We start from the raw sequence: 22717 nt of genomic DNA on the forward strand, positions 1-22717 counted from the left end.
GTGTGGGGTTGCACAGCCACAATGCGTGCTCTGACACACTAAGGTCATGCAAATGAAAGGTTGAGTCGTGTAAGTAGCTGGTTTATTTTGCATAAATGTGAGCTGTGCTGACGGTTTGGCCCATTGTGTCCGAAAAACGAACCACCTTCTCTCATTCTACAAGTGGGCCAGGGTTTTGTACGTGCCTTAAAGCCGGCGATGTAGTCCATGAACGCAGATAATCAAGCTTTTCTTCATCAAACGTGACCAAATTACACACTTCTGTCATGCACTGTCACTAAGATTTAGGTTTATATGGCAGATTTAAATATTGAAATGGCGAGCAGCTAGTCAAAGGCTCTATTGCGATGGTAATTTGTAATGAATAATTCTGATTTCATTATAATAACAAATCACTGGCTTGTGAAACCAGTCCAGCACTGAGACTGCTGTCTGGATGGCTTTCATGTCATACTGTATAACCAGTTCATATTTAACATTTTCAGCTTTGCAGACTACACAGTTTAAGCCCAGAATTATTTTCAATGCCAGTCTATACCAATTCCCATAGAGTGTCCTGATTAAACGTTTTAAACATTAAACGTTTTTATATTCTAAAACAATTTTTAAGGAATGTTGCTGATTCCATGCAATACCACATAAGATATTTGTTCGGGGTAAACTCATTATGAAAAGTCAAAACAAATACAATATTCCATTATTCCCAATAGCCATAGCCTAATTAGAGGTTTAAGGCACACTAATGTATTTGGAAACACTGGTTACAGCAATACCTATGGGACCTGAGAACTTGTTTGTCTCTCACCACTCTCTCGCTTTATAAATAGATCCAAACAATGGCTCAGACAAAAAAAAAAAAAAAAAAAGAAAATGGTCTGCTCTGTAGACCACAAAAGTGTCACAAACCAGAGAGTGAAAATGACAATGGAGAGTGCCAGAGGAAGAAAAGGTCTGGCTTTAAAAAGCTTGTATTCAGCATAAAATAGACATTGTGTTGAAGGACACTGATACTGACATTGATACACTGATCTCTTTGTAAAGCTGACCACAATTAATGAGCAAAGTATGGTTCTTATTAAAACATAATTATGTCTTGGCCTTTTTCCCATCAGTAGCCTAATTGTTGACCAGCCAAATGCTAAAAGTCGTAACATGCATTTCAATGACAGATTAAAAATAATAATAATAATTTCATAATCTAAAATTGTTGCCTTTAAAATGTAATAAAAAGCTCCATACTGTAAAGTAGTTTGACTTTTGATTGTTCACTTCATCAGTGTTGCTCAGAAAGTTGATTTAACTACATTCAAAAAACATTTTGGCCTATTTTTAAGATTTAAGCATTTAAAGTTCATCAAATTGAATTTTGTAATTTTTAGCTAAATTACATTTATAAAACTTTAAATATTTTAATTTTTTTAATTTATTTTGTTGAAGATTACTCAGTTCAATTTGATGGAATTTTGTTATGAAATTGAAATGCATGAATCTTAAAATGCATTTTTGAGTGTATGTATTATTTTTATTTATTTTTTTAACTAAGGAATGCATGTTGGAAAAACAAAAAACTAAATAGAATGCATGCACTCTGTTCACTTGCTTTTTCGTCGTTTCAACTTATTCAAGATAAATGAATATATGTACACATTGGATTGCAAAAGCCAGACTAGAGAGTCAATATTCAGAAATAAAATCCTGCATAATCTGCATAATTTATTCATTCCACAGCATGTACTGGGAATTTAAGTAGGCCTACATCATGTTACAATTTATGGTGCTAATTTCATTACACATAATGAATTTACTAATGATTAAGCTAATGAAAGAAACCACCTTGAAACTCTAAAAACCTCATATAATCAGGCAGAAATTATTGCCACCTGTCAAATGGATGGAAACAAACATGACAAATAAAAAAAAATAAAAAAAAATTCAGTCAAGTGTAAGTCAAGATCTAAGAAGGCACTAAGATAAACTTATTCTTTTTAGTACCCCAAAGCCAGTGGTCTCGCTGACCACTGATGACCATTGAGGTACGAAGCCAAATGACTATAAACTTTCCATTTGCAAGAGCGCAACATTGGTCAAACATGTAGTAGGCCTGCTCATATGGATATTTCCATATGATTACACAGTGCTTTGCCACCACTAGACAAGTCACTTGTTCAAATGAACTCTCTGTTTCAAATGCTAAGTGCTTTTTTAAGGCCATACACATTCTGCCCTCTGTTGATGCTTAAGAGTTAATAGGGCCCATGAGAAAGAGTGTCTCACAGACTTTATTTAGACCCTTGAAGAATATCCACCTCCTGCCCAGTCATTGCCACAAGCTTTTCACCATATTCAGCATTCCCAAGGTGCATGTAATGTTTTATGGGGGTTTGAGGGATGCTTTTCAACACACTGCCTATTCAAGTCTTGAATATGATGGAAGTTAGAAGGACATAACTCAGTAACACTTTAATAAATGTAAATGTTAAAATAATGCATTATTTAATCACTCTTTTTGTCCTTTATATGTAAACTTTATAAGTGTTAAAACTGTAAACTCAGCAAACTGGATTATGATTCTGACATCGTTTTCATTTGTAGGTAAACTGCTCCTTGCCTGTATATCAATAGCCTATGAAAATTAAGGAAATGTACACATTTCTGCATCAGTGCATCACTGACTCATTCTACAGATGAGTGCAATGAGCAAGGCAAAGAATTTCAGTATTATTTGGGGAGCCATCAATGATGACTCATCGATGATTTCACTCGTCCATTAGCAGGGACGACGGTCTACACACGCGCTTCCCGCGGGTCTGTCGGTGGCAGCTGACTTTCTCACAGGCTTCATGTCATTACGGAGCTATGCATAACACAAACAACTCCTCGTTCCCAGAGTGTTTATCTTGTGGCACAGAGCGCGGTGTGCCCACACATCAAAGTCTGAGGGAACAGACGCCGCTCAGCGCGGCAGCAGCTGCGCTCAGATCCTGTCCACACCCTTCCTGTTTGCCGCGGTCTACCTTGGGGCTGTTATTTTCCCAACAGAGCGACGATAACCCCTCTCTCCCTCACTCCTTCCACTGGTTTCACTACCACTGAGTGCTGCAGTCTCGACCAGCGCAGCACCTGCAGCTAGCTGCTCACTACCTGAGCTTCCCTTTGATGAGCAGAACATTGTTGTCAGTTGCCTAAAATAGGGAATAGAACCAGTCTAGCTAGTCTAGCTTTGAAATGAATGAGAGACCAGAAATGCAATTTAAAAAATAAAAGGCATAATTAGAATTTAAAATATGGGCTTGTTTTTGTTTTATTTGATATTTCAGAGGGTGGACATTCAGTGGGTATAATTAGCAACTACATTATCTGTGAAAGATATCCAGCTAGCAAAGGTATAGTGATGCCTTTATTTAGGTTAACATAAATATATAGAAATTTTAAATTGCATACATTTTCCCTATATCTTTCCATAACAGGGTGGATATGTTATGCTTTCATCACATATGACTATCACAAAATAAAAGGAAAACATAGAAAACAGAAGAGTTACACACTTCAAGTAACACCAAGTTTATTTAGCTGAATGGCTGATGTCCACCTCCAAAGTGTGACATCATTTAATAACATAGACCTTTAATTAAAGGTCGCAGTATCATGACATCATGGGATGGACAATCAAGTCAAGAGACACTTAAAAAAAAACAAAAAAACTTCCATAATAGTGTTAAAAGTACACATTTACCACAAAGGAATACATGCTATTGAGAGAATGTAATACTAAACATTTAACTGTAAGGGGGGGAAAAACAAAATTGTATTGTTCAGCACTTATCTTTGTCAAAGATGTGTATGATGCAGCTCTGGGGACATGAGGACTTGACACTAGTGCAATAAACTAAAATGATTTCAATTATTTAAAATTTGACTTCTAGGCCCACAGAAGTGTGTAACATTACATAGGCTTAAAAAGACTATTAAAATTGTGATCTGTTGAAATGAAATATTATAAATACCATAACTTGTAAGGGGGTCTAAAAAGTCACCAAATTGTAGGACTGACCCATTTCTATTAAATAATCTTTAAAAGGGCCGAGGGAATCTACTTTATTATTATTATTATTATTATTATTATTATTATTATTGGTATAACTGTGGTAGTTTAAGTTTTTAATTGTGTTTAGGTTACCACTGTTTATAAAAATGTCATAGTGAAACCATAGTACATAGACCTGACCATGGAATGAGGAGCCATCCATGCTCACTCTCCAACCTCTGGTTGCCATGGTCTTACTACAAATGCCACAGTTGAACTACAGTTAGCATGCCAACACTATGGTAAATTTTTATAAGGGTATTATTTTCAGATTGCAATACCAATATATATATATATATATATACACACACACTGTTTCCTCGGTCAGAAAGGTTTGTGTGGAGAGAGGATTGTGTCTCCAGCTGCCATCACACAAAAACATCTTCACAAGGGTGCAGCAGCAGCCATGAGCTACATCAAACAGAGCTGATCAGATATCCCCTAGACCTTCCTTTCGAACGCCTCTGTCTCATAGACCATCACAAAGGGTCAGAGAGCACTGTTACACTATCCTAGGGACTTTCCATGGAGTGCAGAGCCTGTACCTCTGTGGCATGTTGGCAAACAATATTTGAATGTTTCATTGATATTTCAATATTTTAATATTTTCTTGCAATTTATCTTAAACTTCACTCAAACAAATTTGGACATCAGCTGGAATTGTGTAATGTTTAACCACATTTAATTAATAAAACGTAATATATTTGTTTTTTTTCTTAAGGTTAAGCAGAACTGCCTGTTCTGTGTTTTCAACCTTGAGACTCAGCAAGTTTGACTTCTTAGGGACTTTTTGGGAGTTCTAGAGGGAATCTTGTTGTGAATGTTTGAGATCGACGGGACGTATCAGTTTGTCAGTCAGGATGTGAGTTCTCAGAAGTGTGGAAGCATCTACTATAATCTAAAGTAAACAATCATGTTCCAGGAGAGATTGCTTTACGATATATGCAGCTCAGACAGTAAGAGGGTGTCAAGTGATGTTTCCCCTGCTTGTCTCTGCCATTTATCTTGAAATTTACAAAGACATGTCAAGGGATGTAGGGATTCCCAAAACTTCACTCAAACTGTTTATGTTTTATTTTTATCCCTGTCCACTTGTAATGCAAGTTAAGGTTTCTTGCACCACAAACAGTCGTAATTTAGTTCCAATGACGTTTTCTATCCTCTCTCTGACCCTTTGAGTGGAACGAGCCGATTAATTCGGCCTCTAAAGCCTGCATTACATTGTGACACATTCACAAAACAGTCCATGCTGAAATGTGCTGCACAATTTGTAAAGGTCGAAATGATGTAATCAGGAACCTAATTGAAAATAAACTTCAGCCACTCTTTTCTAACAATATGCAGAGCATGTGCTACTCACAATCAGGAACAGCACAACATTTGGCGGACTTTCCCTATACAGAACCTTACTCTTATTGATAGTTATACCAAATGGAATGGCCGTATCTTCCTCTAGTCTAGTGTTTAGAAATAATGGTATCTATCCTACTTCACTGCAGCTGGACAGGCCAAGATGCTAATACTGAATGGAGGCCATTGACATGTAAATGTGGACAGTTGTGTTAATGTTTCAGGTTTCTGATTTTTGGGCGAATGGGCCATTTTTGCAGCTTAGTTTCAATAAATGGTCTCTCAAACCTCATTGGTTCTCATCGCGTCCTGTGACAAATTATCATGACATCATGTCACATATTTGGTCCCGAAATGTGATAAGAATCGATGAGATTTTGTTATCAACGTAGCCGCTATGTTTATCGGCATGGTATGATCTGAGAGTGAACAACAACTTAAATTTTGTACTGTTTGCACAAAGTGATCGTATCACTTCAGAAGACTTGGAGTATAGTCCATGATAGTATAGTATGTTAGTATGGTGTTTATGTAGGAGTTTAGAGCGACATTAGGGTAATAATAGAGTAAATAATGACGGAATTTTCATTTTTGTCAAACGAAAACCTAAGAATAAATTGACCTTAAATACTAACTAGTGAATATTTTGAGGTAAACAGTCAGATGCTGTATATATATATATATATATATATGATATCATGTAAGTGAGGCTAACTGTTCTGTATGTTCATGTAAGTGAGGCTCTGTTCTTACAAACCATTAATTATTTGTACCAGAAAAACTTGGGATTATTGAGAATTAATACAAACACATTGATAAATTGGTTTCCTTTGGCGTAAGCCCCATCTTACGATTTAGCTCTCGAATACTTGCTCAGCTGTCAGATCTTGCCGAAAGGCGATGACGACAGGGGAGAGGAGCTTACCCCTATGACAGGACGGGATTTAAACTGGTGGTGATGCGGTGGTGGGAGATGAAAACAACAGAGGCATAATGAGTGATGAAAGACAGCTGTGCAGAGTTTATAAAGCAGAGGCTGGATTGTGATTGGATGAGATTCCTGAATTGAATGAATGCGTAAATATCCCAATTCTTCCAGACAGAACTACTGCTTACGCTTTCATTAATTTAGCATGGCAATATCCTCATTATTGCCTATGCCAGCTGCCTGTCAGCTCCTGTTAGTTACTCTTACTGGCCCTTTCTGGAAGTCAGCTCTCTGGTCTCTGACCGGAGGCCATTCCTCTGCTGCAGTAAAGCCAGAGTAGCCACAGTCAACCTGAACACTACATTACAGGAAGAAAGAGAGTGTGGATACAAACAATGGAAGCCACAGCTGTTGCCTTCCCATACAGTAGCGCGCTGCATCCAGTCACTGCTAAGACTGCCAACACATCTGCCACTTGAAGAATGAGTGTAATATGTCTTTATTACATAACATAGATTATTGAAATTATCCTGTTGCCTAGTTAAACAATGGCCTGCCACTTTAGTCATTGCCTCAGTTAAATGTAAAGTCCATATTCCTTTTATGAGGTAAACAAATGTCAACACTCAGCCTTATCTACAGCTTTACATAAATACAGAGTTTTTTTCATCAGCAAAAAGCAAATGCTACACATAGCCATATTTAAGTACTCAATTGCCTATTTTTAAACTGTATATACAACGCACACATAAGCAAACATCCAACCCTTACAACCCACTCGATATTTACATCACAACCCAATGGTGTGTGGCAGGCTACTGAAATGAGAACCCAAAAGTCCAGTCTTCCGTTTAAGTAAACCCTTCAGTTTAAGCGTTAAAGTCAAACATGTTCTTGCGCTAAAAAAAGATAGACTCACCACAGCGAATATAACAGAACACGGGTGTCTCAAAATCTGTTTGAAAATTTCAAGTTCTTTTTAACTGGAGTCTAAAAACACGGCGCTCCTGCATGAGACACTGAATAAACAGTGAGATGCAGCACACTGGTCAAAGACAACTGTCTTGCGCATATTTACATAGGAAAACAATTGGTAACACCTTACAATAAGGTTCCATTCATTAACAATAATGCATTAGGTATCATGAACAAATAATGAACAACATATTTTTTTTTACAGAATGTATTCATCTTTGTTGATGTTAGTTAATAAAAATAAAATTGCTCATTGTTAGTTCATGTTAGTTTATGGTGCATTTACTAATATAAACTAATACAACTTTTTATTTCAAAAATGTATTAGTGTATGTTGAAATTAACATTAACCTCGATTCATAAATTCTGTAAAATTATTGTTCATTGTTAGTTCATGTTAACAATGAAAAAACAGAGCAAAGAAATGCAAAAACTTGTTCGGCACTGGTTAGCCATAATGGTTTGTATCTTCAACAACAAAAAATCCCACACATACAAGGCAATAAAAAAGTACTCAAAAGCCAATTTTCGAAGTGTGCCATGTGTGTTTACAAAATACAGTGCGCACAGATGCAAACAATAAACCCACACAATATTTACACCACAACCAGTTCGGTCCATTGAATAAGAGTCTTTTTGCTTAGAACAGTCAATACGTATGTGGATGCATTACACAACGTGGGTCAATACTGCCATTTTGCACATAAACAAATTTATTACACGGCTCTCTGGATTACTTTATACTAATTGGTCAGTCGAGGCATTCTGCAGTCAATAATTATTGTAAAATTGTATAATTGACTGTTGTTCCAGCTAACAGATTTCCAATATAGTTGTCACTTTATGGTCTCTTTTTTTCTTATATTATGTTAATTTTGTTCATTTATTTGTTAAGTAAAAAGCAGGATAATGTACAGTCAGGCATTCATTATTGCAAAATAATCAGGACCCTGATACAAAGTGTCGCTCTAACACAAGTATATCTAACTGTTATTGTATTAATATGTTATCTTATCAGAATGGCCCACTGGTTGACCTTACCTTGCATTGCCTTGTATTGCTTAATCCAGGGTTTTCCAAACTGGGGTCTGAGGACCTCCTTGAATAAATGAATAAATAAACAAATAAATAGATAATTACATAATGTAAAAAAATAAAATAAAAATAAAAACAAAGTTTGACATTAACAAATTTGACATTATTACTGTTTAATTCTGCTTTCTAAAGACTGGTTGTAAACCATGAAATAATTATGTTTTTTTATTCTAATAACAGTGAATGTTTTTATAGGTTTTTAAATTTATGTTTGTGATTAAAAAAAAAAAAATCACAAACCTTTTGTTTTCTTACTGGGGGTTTTAGGCCACATTGTCAGTAAGCTGCTTTGGAACAATTGTATAAGTGCTATACAAATACATTTGAATTTAATTGAACATTATTTACATACAAATATTAATAGTGAAAATGGTAATAAAAAGGGTTGTAAATACAAAATAAATATTTGTGGACATAATATTGTACAGATGATATTTTAATCATATCTTTTAGCTTTAGTACAATGACAAAATAAAAGCCAATTATTTAATTTCGCTAACATGTTACCTTTATAACATTACACTATTTTTCTCACACAGTAAAATTGGTTCTTTATACAAAAAAAAAAAAATATATATATATATATATATATATATATATATATATATATATATATATATATATATATATATATATATATAATCTTTTTTCTCTTTAATAGACCTTCTGCCCTACCCAACAACTTTGACACAGAGTTTTTGGGCAGTGTGTTTTCTGCCCTTTTGAAAGATCTGGTAGCTGTCGTGGACACCTCTTCCTCTGTGTTACTCCTGGTGTAAATGTAGCAAGATTCCAGCAGCTGATCGCGGCTCTTCTGATGACAGGTATTTTCCAGACCTGGACCACCACAACCACTGGCTCAGACCCTCTGGCCAGGTTTTCCCCTGCAGGGTGTGTGAAGAACGGGCAGATGTGTTGTTGATCTGGGGTCTGCATATGGTCAGCCGGTGGCCCTCACTCAGACTGATAAGGGGAGCTGACCCTGCTGCTGTCACATTCTCCCCCAGAATCAACAGTGCTGTCTCGGATGATAGCACAAGACCAGAGTGTCTGGAGGTCAAGCATGTGCACTAGTGCTTTTCAACTGCTCACACTGATAAGGCAAAGTTTCTGGACTCCCAAACAATGACGGAAGATGAGTCAGTCGTGCCTAAAATAAACCACACACAGATTTATTTTTAGATTCGGTAATATTTAAAGATTAACTATATTAATGATGCCTCACAGATGTAACATTTAAAGTTGTATTATAAAGTGTATTATATTCCAATATTTCATCGGCCCTATACATAACCACAAAGGTCTGGGCTAAGCCCCGAATATTCACTGACTCTAGAACCACCCCTGACCTTTGGCATCATTTATGTCCAAAATTCAAGCATCAAATTTGAAAATGCGCAAGTGTGAAAGAGATTTGGGAGCTATGGCGAAGGAAGAATGTCAAACATTAATTACAGAATTACATTTTTAGATAAATTGTTCCTTTAATGATCACAGTGCTAACAAAAACTGAAATCTCCTACCTGGTCTCATAGAAACAAGTTACTATATCTACATTTTTGCAAGATAATTTTTACATTTTAATGTTTTGTTCTACATACCGCCTGGTAAAATGAACACTAGAGGTACTATTACAACAATTTCATTCCCTTTTACGCAAATCACGAAAAGGCAGATTATCAGTTCAGAAACACTTTTCACTCTGTTCCTCTCACAGTGCTATCTTATGTCATCAAAACACTTTTACTATAGCACATTACTTTCAAGGCGATACATTTTTAACATTTTCATTACATAACTAACTACATTTATGAGCTTGTTCGAGTGTGAGTAAATTGCACGGTAGATCAACTGATGAAGCGTTGTGATGCAAAAGGCCAGAAGAGCATGCGAGTCGACACGTGATGCGAAAGTGTCATAGAAGCATCACAAAATGACGTGGTTGCTTCAGCAGTTGCGTTTTTCGTCTCACATTTTATTTATTATGACACTATTGGTTAGGTTTAGGTTTAATGTTGAGGGTAGGTTTTGTTGATTTGAAAGTCGATTAGAGCATTAACCTTAAAAGCCTCATCTGTTTGGGAGAAAATGCTTTAAGGTCCATGCTTTAAGATCCACACAGTGGGCATTTCACCTGGGAAGTTTCGAAAAAATTCACCACAGTCTCTTAATTTTCATGAGATCATGGTTCCAAAAATTGTAATATCCTAAATGCATTGCCCATGATTCTCCATTACAAAAGTCCATCACTCAGTAGTAATAGCACACCCATTGCCATTTCACAATCATGGGGAGTGGAAGGATGCATGCTGATAAAGAACCAGAGGGCACAGCCCAAAACAACAATATGCAGCATTGTTTATCACCAGCAAGTGACAACCCTATCAATGTTGTGGCTCTGTGGGGTCTTACCCTGGTAGAGATTAGCAGAGAGCTCTTTCCTGGCTCTTTCTCCAACCTTGTGCTTCCTCAGGGTCGGTGATACCCAAACCAAGCAAGCATTAAGCTCCTGTCTTACAAACAGAGGGGAGAATCACACAGAATGGCTGGGGCTGTTGCCAGGAGGCCAAACTTTGTGTTATTGCTTGAAGGTTTATTTTTTTGTTTTTTTTTGTTTTTTGCACATCATAAGAGACCAAGATAAACTCTGTGCATAAGCTGTTTTGAAAAACAAATTTCGCCCTGTTCATAGATAAATGTGAACAATGAAAGGTTATCTTTTAAGAGATTCCATGTGTATCAACTATAAATCCAAAAAAATATATAAAGAGTTCTTATTCCTTTCAGACACTCCTTGGTAGTCTTTAAGGCATCTGTAAACAACAGAAATTCCATAGATTTCCAGCCAGGAAGGCCTTACCAATAAAACCAGACCAGGTCACATGACCTCCTTTTGTTTGTTTCTGATATTATGAACTATATTTGGACATTTTTTGAAGAAAATGTGAGTGGTACTTGCCCTGGCAAAGCTCGCTAACACGATACTACGGTGTTGTTAGTGGTTGCCAGGGCGTTGCTTTGCGGTTGCTAGGTTATTCTGGGTGTATGACAAGGCGTTGCTAGGTGGATGCTAGAGTATTCTATGTGGTTGCTTACAGGCCAAAGTCAAAAGTGCCCAACCCCAAGATTCTACGATATTCTGGTTACTAGATTTGGCTTGGCCAGTCCTTCAAATGCAAATTTATGGGGGTTTTTCGACTGTCTTGTTGTCCGCCAGGTGAAAATCTAGTCTAGTCTAATCACTTCAAAAAGTAATAGCATGCATTTAATCAACAAGTTTCCAGTGAGTGGCATTAAAAGCGAGTTAAATTTTCTCCCAAACAGATGAGGTTTTTATGTTAATGCTCTATTGCGCAATATGATCACAATCAAACAAGCTTCTAAATGTAGTTGGTTGTTTAATGCAAATGTAAAATTTAACATTTAACACAGCCTTACAAGTCATGCACTATAGTACAAGTGTTTTGATGTCATAAGGTAGCATTTTGCGAGGAACAGTGTGAAAAGTACATTTTTATGAACTGATAATCTGATGTTTTACTTGTGATTTGAGTGAGAGGGAATAAAAGTCATTAATGTTGATGTGCCCGAAACCAAATACCGTATTCGGAAATGGCACAAATAATGATTTCAAAATGGATAAATGATTCATGTGAATACTAGGAAAAAAATTTGTTTGACTGATTATCCAAGAAGCACAAGAATAAAGCAATGTTTTAAATAGACACATCCCAAAATTACAATTAATTTATGAGTTTGTGAATCAAATATTACCAAAGTGAAAACCGTATGAATGAAAATGCGCACGATGTGATTTCAAATCGGATGGCCATGGCCTTGACGCCATTTGCAGTCTCTGTTTATTGTGCACTTCTGGAGCTTGTCAAGAGAAACATTAACTAAGATACTACATTATATAGATTTTTTTTCACTTCTTGAAATGTCTACGTTAATGTTATATAAATAATATTCATTTATAAAACAACCTGAGCGCAATGTAAATTCCTGACCTGAAGTGGTGACTTCTCAGCGGAGCTTCTCTTGAAGTTGACCACATTTATATCCACATCAGTGATTAAGGTAATTATATGGTTAAAACTTTATTCCAAAAACATTTTTTAAATGCCCCATAAAGGTTTAAATGCTCCATAGAATGTACATCTATTCAGAATATTCCTGCTCATGTAATACGAAGAAACTGAAACATGCTCGTTATTCCCCTGACGCATTTCCGGTTTGAGCTCATTCACATCCGGTTCTATCCGAATACAGATACAGATACAGATAACTTTGCAATAGGAACAGAAACAGATACAGATAATTGCTTTTCTGCACACCCCTAGGGCCTTCAGTGTTTATTTCACCAGCAAACTGCCGCGATATGCACCACGAGCAACGCAAAATAATTTTGCAAAAATGTAGGTATAGTAACACGATTCCATGAGACCAGATTGTGATTAGCACAGGTGCCAGAAGAGGATACCCTTCCTTTCTTCTGTTTGCATTTCTACACTGTGTAGAAGAGGAGATAATCTTGTTGGCCTTCACTGACTGGTGTTTCGTATTAAAGCATATCTCTATCTCTCACTGTGGTTGTATCCTGTCGGCTCAAGTAGTGATTTCACAGTGGTCGGGTCACTTAATGTGTATGCTGATGACTTCCTTTCTCTTGTCTGTTAATTACTTTTACACATTTGCCTCTTGATTCTGCTCAGACTGGGGGTGTTCAGGGCAGCTGCTTCCCTCCAAGCAGAGTTAGCCTGAAGCCACTGATCTGGGATCAGAGCCAGACTGCTTTTGCAGTCATGCAAATTTGCAGTGTCGTACAGTAACATCAATGTACTTGTAACCTGCTCCATCATTTTGAGTCATTTATTGACCCATAAACACATTTTGTCCTTTTTACTCCAGTGCATAAATATCTAAATGTGTTTCTGGGTCTCAAAAGTGACTCAAAATGATGGAGCTGGTTACATTTGTTTTAGTGTGTCACTTAAAAAACAACAACAACATTTTGGACAACACTGAAAGCAAAGTAGCAACAATAACGAAAAAAATAGCTCCAGTCAGATGACTCCAGTGAGAGAACTTTATTTGGATGATTATGAATATTTGGTTGAATGAAAAGATGCTGAAGCTTTTTTTTTTTAAACAAAAGTACATCACAACATCTGTAATAGATATGCTGTGGAATAGGGCTTTCCATTGGTGGAACTGGAAAACAGTGAGCTTAATTGAACACATGAAAATACTGTACTACAATGGACTTTTTATTAATTAGATTCAAGCCCTTATTTGATATTTTATTTATTTGGCCCATATGTTCTGATGTTCCCCTGCAAAATAAATAAATAAATAAATAATAATAATAATAAAAATAATAATGTTCATATTCAGTATTATTGTCCTGTTTTCCAGTAAAAATATTGAAACTATTGAAAATATTGATCCTTAAAACAAGATAAATTTACTTAATAAGCAAAAATGAATGAGCAAAAATAAAGACTGATTTTCAGAGAATATATCATGAAATAAGTTTATTTTTCTACCCCATTGGCAATTTCTTTCTCATTTCAGGTATAAATATAACAGAATTTAGTGAGGTACTGTATATGCTTAAAACAAGAAAAAAACTAATTCATGAACCTTACTTATTCTTTGAAAAACTTGTTTTTATTTTGTACAATTTTGCTTCTCAAGTAAATTGATCTTGTTTTAAGGATGTTTAAATATTTTTTACTGTAAGATGAAAATACTTAATAAGAAATTGACTTTTTGCACTGTAAGAAAAAAAAGGAAAAAAAAAGTAGTATTTAGCCCTCAAACTTTGTCGTAAGAACTGATAATGTTTCAGAACCTTTGGGTTCCAAGTTCCTACAGTGGAAACGAAGCTATTGTGTATATAATGTAGGTGCCACAGTGAATAAAAGGTATGCACAACAATTGAGTAACAAAGTTTGAACAATGAGAGCTGAATGCAGGGGGGAAACCCCATGGCTTCCTCAAGCTCATGTATCCTGACAGGAAGCTCAGGTCATAAGACAGGAAGTAGAGTAGGGGCACCTGTCTGTGTGTGTTCTCTTAAAGAGATAGAAGCGGGCTGAGTGGCCCCATAAATGCCAATAATTATGCAAGCTATTCATATATTATACAGTGAATCCACACTGCACACTATGTAACAGTTTAGAACTTATTTCTTAAAATAATTAGCATGTTGACATGAGTATAGACTCTCTTGATAGTCATGCAAAGTGACTTTGTACTGACACTGTGACATAATGCTGGCACACACTTTGTGTCAAGCCACACAGTCACCATTCATTTTAATGCATCTTTTTTCCATACAGTGAATGGTGACTGATGCTAACATTCTGCCTATCATCTCATTCTGCATCCCACGGAAGAAAGAAAGCCATACAGATTTGAAACAACATGAGAGTGAGTAAATGATGACAGAATTGTCATTTGTGGACGAACGGACCCTTTAAGCATGCGGGTTGATGGGTGCCATGGCCAAATGTCGTCCACATTGCGATGGAAAGCCGTAAAAGAAATACTGCCCTGAATCTGAGAATGGCAGGAAGGGCCCTATTATTCTGACCCATTCTCCTCAACGTTGGCCCATACGACGCCTGGAGCCTGTCTGCCATGAACTCGCTTACCAGGATTTCCGACTCACAGCCAGCGCTTCGACTAAAAGCCAAATATTTCACTCCAGAGACGCACAACGCTTCCTGATATAGGATGCACTTGCTTGTCTCTCTGTGACCTTAAAAACTAATAAAGCGCCTATAATATGACTTTGGAGTCAAAAGTCCACAATCCTAGGATATTGTCAGTTTGTGGCAGTTCGCTCTTCCACTGACAGGAAAAATAAACAGATGCCTGTGTGTTTCAGATTGGATAACAATAAGAAAGAAGTATGATTATTTACTCGGGGGTTAATTGTTTTAGTTTGGCACTGAAATGAAATCTCTTCTTGTGCTAAAATTCAGAATGTCATCAAGGGAAATAACCAGGTTGGTGATAATAATTTTTTTGGTGACATACTTTAAAGTCATACAAGTTTCCAAAAACAAAGGAAACTGTATTTTACTCCCTTAAACCAGTTTAAGGTGGTTAGCTTATCTCCCAAACTGGACAGGCTGGTGTGTTTTGCTGGTTTAAAAGGGTTTGGGGCACTTGTCAGCTGATCATGCTGAGAGACCAGCTGGCTGACCAGCAAAACCAGCTGAATACCAACTTAAAACCAGCTTAGGATAGGGTTATGATCTCAGTAACTTCCCAATTTATTTTACTTCAATAGAGTGCAAAAGTGTTCACCCACTTTTTCAGCCCTTTTGGTTCCGGAAGTATTTTTTCCCCCATTCATTTCTTCCATAGGCATTTCATAAAATACTTCATTAAAGAGTTCTAAGCCATGAACCAAATCAACCAGCTCGGAGGTCAATCACAACATTTAAAACTTTGATTTTAAGCAGAAATGTATTTGAAACTCAGACAAAAAGGCAAAGACTGTGTACTTAAAGTGATAGTTCACCCAAAAATGAAAATTCTCTTATCATTTACTCACTCTCATGCCATCCCAGATGTCTATGACTTTCTTTCTTCAGCAGAACATAAATGAAGATTTTTAGAAGAATATCTCAGCTCTGTAGGTCAATACAATGCAATGCTGATGAATGGTGATCAGACCTTTGTAGCTCCAAAAATCAAATAAAAGAAACATAATAATATCCATATGACTCCAGTGGTTAAATCCATGTCTTCAGAAGTGATATATTAGGAGTGGATTAGAAACAGAACAATATTTAAGTCCATTTTACTCTAAAACTCCACTTTAAGTTTCACTTTCAGATGAGAAAGCGAAACTAAACAGGCACCACATGTAACTTTCAGATGTGAAAGTGAAAGTGGAGATTTAGAGTAAAAAAGGACATACATTTTGATCTGTTTCTCACCCACACCTATTATATCGCTTCTGAAGATATGGATTTAAACACTAGAGTCTTATGGATTACTTTTATGTTTCCTTTATGTTATTTTTGGAGCTGCAAAGCTCTGATCACCATTCACTTGAATTGTATAGACCCACAGAGCTGAGATATTCTTCTAAAAATCTTTTTTCATTCATGCCATTAAGAAAACACAGTTTCACAATGAATAAGACACCGTATGCCTATCATACATTACGTGGCAGTCAACTAATAATACCAGTTGACATTTTAAAAACATGTCCATGCACGAAAGCCAGAACCAAGGAGGTCTAATACCAAGAAAAAGCTCTCTAATAATATTTGCGATTTAAATTTTGCTTGCAATAAATTTTGTTTCATCAGGGTACACAGTTACTTTTCAAAACTTGATCCGACACTGAATGCTCAAGCAGCCTAATTTACACTTAGAAAACTCCTGATGTTGCTATAACAATGCAAAAAGCACTTACCAATTTACTTGAAGTGAAAATCAGTCCTCCTTTCCTGTTTAATTAATCAATTGCACGATCATGCAGAACATCTTAGGTTTTTAAATCCATAACGATCTCTTTCTCAGTGGCAATAACATCAGTGACGATAGCCGACTCAGCAAGATCTTGCGCACTTCGCTTTCAAATTACATACATCACTTAAAGCGTGATTGCGTCACTCAAAACCAGCTAGAAGGCCTGGACTGGGACATATCCTAAAGACCACAGCCACCAAGAACAAATAAATCAATCTGATTGGCTGAGGAATCTGACAATCTGACTTTAGATGCCTATTCATTGCAGTGTTGAGGGATTCTGTGGAAATTCTGAAGGCCTGACGGGGTGGAGCTCAGACTCACGTGCTACTTCGGCTAAGGAGCATGGCTTCGGCCATGCGATTTGTGAAACAGTTGTCACATTTTGCTTGTAAGCATCGAGGAATAAATTCTGATTTTAAATTTTTTTTTGTTTTTTGCTATTCGTTTGTAGATGAATTAGGAGTGGAAAGCGATTGAAAAATACATAGGCAAAAAGATCAATGAGAATGAAAGGATGAAAAAATATTTATTTATTAGGCATGTTATGCCAGTAGAGAAGGCTTTGCTGGCCCTGAGAAATCACCACTGCGATCCACCTCACTTTGGTTGCATTGCTTCAAAAACATAACATTTTTAGGTTGCTGTGTTATGTTAAACATAGAGCGACGCAACCAAAGTGAGACACGCCAAAAGCATCTGTTTGACGCAGGTGTGCATTGACGGGTCCTTAGACAAGCCCTCATTATAAATCTCTGACTGACTGACTGATTGACTTGCAAAATGGATTGCTGTGAACTGTATGCCAGTAATTGGCTTATGTTCAATAATATGCAATTAAACAATACATTGGATTCTAAAGCCGGTTTTTTGTTATCAATCCTTACAAAATCAATGCTTAACTCCTCTGCTTTAATAATATAATGCATATAATATAATATATATATATATATATATATATATATATATATATATATATATATAAAGATAACTGTAATTATTTCATCATTATATAATGAATTATTTTTATTTGAGGGGCTTTCTCAGCAATTATTTATATATGCGATTAATTAATTGAGACACCATGTAATTAATTCGATAAAAAATTTTAATCGATTGACAGCCCTAGTAAATAATATATTTTAATTTATTACTAAATATTTAGATAGAAGCATATATGAGTAGTTTGAGAGTGTAGGAAGACCGACCCAATTGCATCATCCGCATTGCGTCACGGGAGTGGGAAGTCACTGCAGAGCTTGTCTGGCGCACTTTGTCCTGTTTCTCTGATTGGTGGATCGCTTTTAGAGTAGTTCTTCATAAGGAATTCTGCTGTTAAACAGAACCTTTTTAAAATAAAGATAAAACTCAGAATTATGGCTTCAACAGAAACAAATGCCATCAAACAGCAACCGCAGAGCACAAGGTACAATTGGTTTGTCTTTTAAGGTTTTTAAGTTATCGTTAAAAATATATTCCCCTATTTTTTATTTTTATTTTTTATTTTTTTAGATTTTCTACCCTTTTCTCCCCAGTTTGGAATGCCCAATTCCCAGTGCGCTCTAAGTCCTTGTGGTGGCGTAGTGACTCACCTCAATCCAGGTGGTGGAGGACGAATCACAGTTGCATCTGTGTCTGAGACCGTCAATCAGCGCATCTTATCACGTGGCTTACCGCGGAGACGTAGCGCGTGTGGAGGCCCACGCTATTCTCCATGGCATCCACCCACAACTCACCACGCACCCCACCGAGAGCGAGAACCACACATTATAGCGACCACGATGAGGTTACCCCATGTGACTTTACCCTCCTTAGCAATCGGGCCAATTTGGTTGCTTAGGAGACCTGGCTGGAGTCACTCAGCACGCCCTGGATTTGAACTCGCAACTCCAGGTGTGGTAGTCAGTGTCAATACTTACTGAGCTACCCAGGCCCAATATATTCCCCTATTGAGAAATTGAATCAGATTTTCACTTCCAGAACTAGACTGTTGTGCTCTCTTGACATTGAACATTCAGTCTTTGTGTTGGCGGTCCAGATCTTTGCTCCATTTGCTATCATCACTCCAGCTATAATCATTGTTGACTTGTGAATCCTGGTTCTGAGGAGAATTTACTGAGGGGTACTAAATGCCCATGTTGTTTTAAACACAGACTTGTTTTAATTTTATTCTCACTATACTTAAATTTAACTAAACAAATGTTTGTTCGCCCTGAATCACAAACAGGTCAGTGTACTCTCAAGTAAGAGGCCAAGCAGAGGAAGCTGGTGCCGGGGCAAATAGTGTCCGTTGCCATGAAGCAGTTAACTTTGTTTTAAAAAGGCAGTTTGCGACTGACTAAGGGCAGCCTTGTGTTCAGAGAAGGGCTTGAGATTGTGGCTGTTGCTGTTGTTTTCATTGTGTGCTTGGGACTCGGGGAGGGTAAGAACAATAATGCATGTAATGCTGATTTTGGAACGGGTCCACCCAGCTTTTCCCAGGCTGGCCAGCCTTGGGAACCACTGATAGCATGGCACACCAGGGCTGGGCCCCTCTTGCCGGGCCCAGGGGCAGGGCTGCCTGCCTTCTGCAAGCAAGTATGTTTGGGATTAAAGGAATCCTTCCTCCTGCCTGGGAATAGAAGAAGCACACACAAACATCCACACCAAGTTGCATCCCAAGGTTGGACTGACTTTGCCACATGCTCAAGCCGCAAAATTCTCAGAAGTGACATTGATGAGCTTGTAGCTCCACGCTGCTTTCCGGCAGACTTGATGGCAGCCATTTTCTGATTCTTGTTTTGTAGTCCTGGCCTGAATTGATATCAAAAGCTGTTGTTTTCTATCAGCCAAGGATAAAACACATACACACACACACACACACACACACACACACACAAACAGAAACCAAGGAGTCAGGGAAACTTTCGTTTGCTTCACATTGAGTAAAAACACGACTCCTTTAAAGGGCTAGTTCAGACAAAAAAGAAATGCAGAAAATTCTGTCATTAATTACTCAACCTCATGTCATTCCAAACCCATTTGAATTTTAAGAATGTTAATGCTGCACCTTCCCATATAATTATGGTTGATTGTGACCAGGAACAGAAATTTGCTTTCTTATCCACCTTTTTCATAGGCAGAGAAATTACCCATTATGCTTAGCTTGTTCTTCCAATGCGGATGCAACAGACTTCCGCTTCACAACTTATTCCCATTACCAAGCACTGAAATATCACTAACAACAGTCAAAAATGGAAGAACAGTCTGTGTTTACTTAACGTAAATCACTTTCTCACTAATGTCTACGTATGGACATTAGGTTTCGACGGCAATCCCGAATAGATGAGAACACAATCACACATATTTGCATGGTAAATTTACTGGATTCCCAGTGCTCTCTGCACTCACCCTGTATGTGTGTGTGTGTGTGAAAGAGAGAGAGACACAGACATACAGCATGCAGAGAGAGAGAGAATTCACTTATATGATGAGCTAGATTTCATTGCGTTTCTTGTTGTGCACTTCAATATGAAAACAGCCAAATCCCGGACATTTAGGGAATCTAGAAATCTGACCGGATGCTTTATTAAGGTTTGAAAAAGAGGACATGTTCGTGAAAAGAGGGTGTATGGTCATCAAAGGTTCCATTTAGGGGCCTGGGTAGCTCAGCGAGTATTGACGCTGAATACCACCCCTGAAGTCGCAAGTTCAAATCCAGGGTGTGCTGAGTGACTCCAGCCAGGTCTCCTAAGCAACCAAATTGGCCCGGTTGCTAGGGAGGATAGAGTCACATGGGGTAACCTCCTCGAGGTCGCTATAATGTGTGGTTCTCGCTCTCGGTGGGGCACGTGGTGAGTTGTGCGTGGGTCTCCACACGTGCTACGTCTCCGCAGTAACGTGCTCAACAAGGTCCCAGACACAGAGGCAACTAAGATTCGTCCTCCGCCACCCGGATTGAGGCGAGTCACTATGCCACCACGAGGAATTGGAGCACATTGGGAATTGGGCATTCCAAATTGGGGAGAAAAGGAAAGAAAAATAAAATTCAAAGGTTCCATTTAAAAATTTTCCGATTTATGGCGTTATTTCTGCATTAACAAGTGCCGCCTTCTCACGCACTCTGCCAACAACTACTCTGTCTCTACCTCATTCACATACACTCACAGCGTGACATGAGATATGAACCTTGTAAAAATGATTGATAAAAAAACAACAAGGAGCTTGGTTTAAATGTGCTTCATCTATGTTATCTTCCAAAATGACGGACAGTATTTGGAATTATCTGTCAATGTTTTAAAAAATAGGCAAGTGACAGAGAATTCGTTTAATGCAACCTCTGCTTATTACATCTGGTTTGACTCTAAATGTTTCAGCATTGGCAGCTTTTGTGGGGGCTTATTGTTGTGACATTTATTTTCCAGTAGTTTTTAAGGCACCTGTAGTTGTTATAACACCCTATAACAGCGCATAATTATCCAGACCCTTAGCTGCTCGCAATCACCAGTAACGTTAGTCTAGCTGATAACAACAACTAAGCGTCAACTAACCATCAACTCAAATTATGTGATAATATGTATTAGGCTTAGAATAAAATATTAGAAAATATATCCTAAGCCCCCATTCATTTCTGAACCTAAAAGTGAGTTTGTCAGTCCCTAAAGTTCTCCCTTACATTTCCCTTTGTGTTTCACAGAAGAAAAAACATCATATGGATTTGGAACAACATGAGGGTGAGTAAATGGCAGAATTTTCATTTGTGGGTGAACTATTCCTTTAAGAGTATATGTTTATGAGACAGTGAAGGAATTAAATCAGGAGCTGCCCTGTTCAACAGCACAGTTATATTTGCATTTATTTTTGAAATTTCAATGTATTCTGCATTTACAATCTAAATGCAGTGAAACAAAGCTTTACAGCTTAATGTATGGCTGCTCTCCTGTCAATATTATCATAATAATACTGTTTATCCTATAAAAAGATTTTGAAAATTCTTGAGTGGGCAACTGGGCATATCCATCAACATGGGAAAACGAGGGAAATTCCAGCTCTGTGAAGCCGGACAGACTGCTTTAATTAGCCCTTATGTACTTTAGGTCACACCTGGGAAAGCTGCAGTCTGCCCAGGGCAATGAGAGGCTGTTGACAGGCTGATTGGAGCTATCTGTGGTGAGGACTGGATCTGGTGTGGGGTGTTAAAGGCAGTGGATGATGCATAAGTACTGAAGTTCCAGCCTACTAAAGAATCTGTTTATATAAATATGCATGCATTTGAAAGTATCCATGGTCTGTCAAAATATTATCTTCAAAAAATGCTGCTGTTATTGTATATATTATGAACTTTACATAAAATGTTCTGCAGACTAATCAGCACAACAGAAAAAATCTTTCAACAAGTTCAACAGATTCCAATGCTAAGTTGCAGAAATGAACGAAAGCTCATTTGCTGCCCTCCTCTACAACGATAGCTAGATATTTCTGAGGTTTTATGTCATGTTAGTTAAATTGGGCATGCAACAAAAAATGTGAAGAATAGGGTTATGAGCTGCGGCTGCAGTGGTGGGGGTGCCGCTTGGCTTACAGTAACCTCCCAGTGGCAGCGGCCCTGCAGGCCCTCCCAGTGTTCCTGGCCGTCTCTTACATAGTGATTGGGTTTCAGCGCAGGGCTCCAAGCTGTGGGAACGAGTCATCACACTGGCGGCCTGCCTGGGAGACTGTGCTCCACCAGGGGGAAGGCACATGATGGGGGGGGTGTTTGTGAGCCCAAACAATGTGCCATTTTCACTGTTTTAACACAGAAAATT

Source organism: Myxocyprinus asiaticus, chromosome 25 (genome assembly GCF_019703515.2).
Source record: "Myxocyprinus asiaticus isolate MX2 ecotype Aquarium Trade chromosome 25, UBuf_Myxa_2, whole genome shotgun sequence".
Lineage (NCBI taxonomy): Eukaryota > Metazoa > Chordata > Actinopteri > Cypriniformes > Catostomidae > Myxocyprinus > Myxocyprinus asiaticus.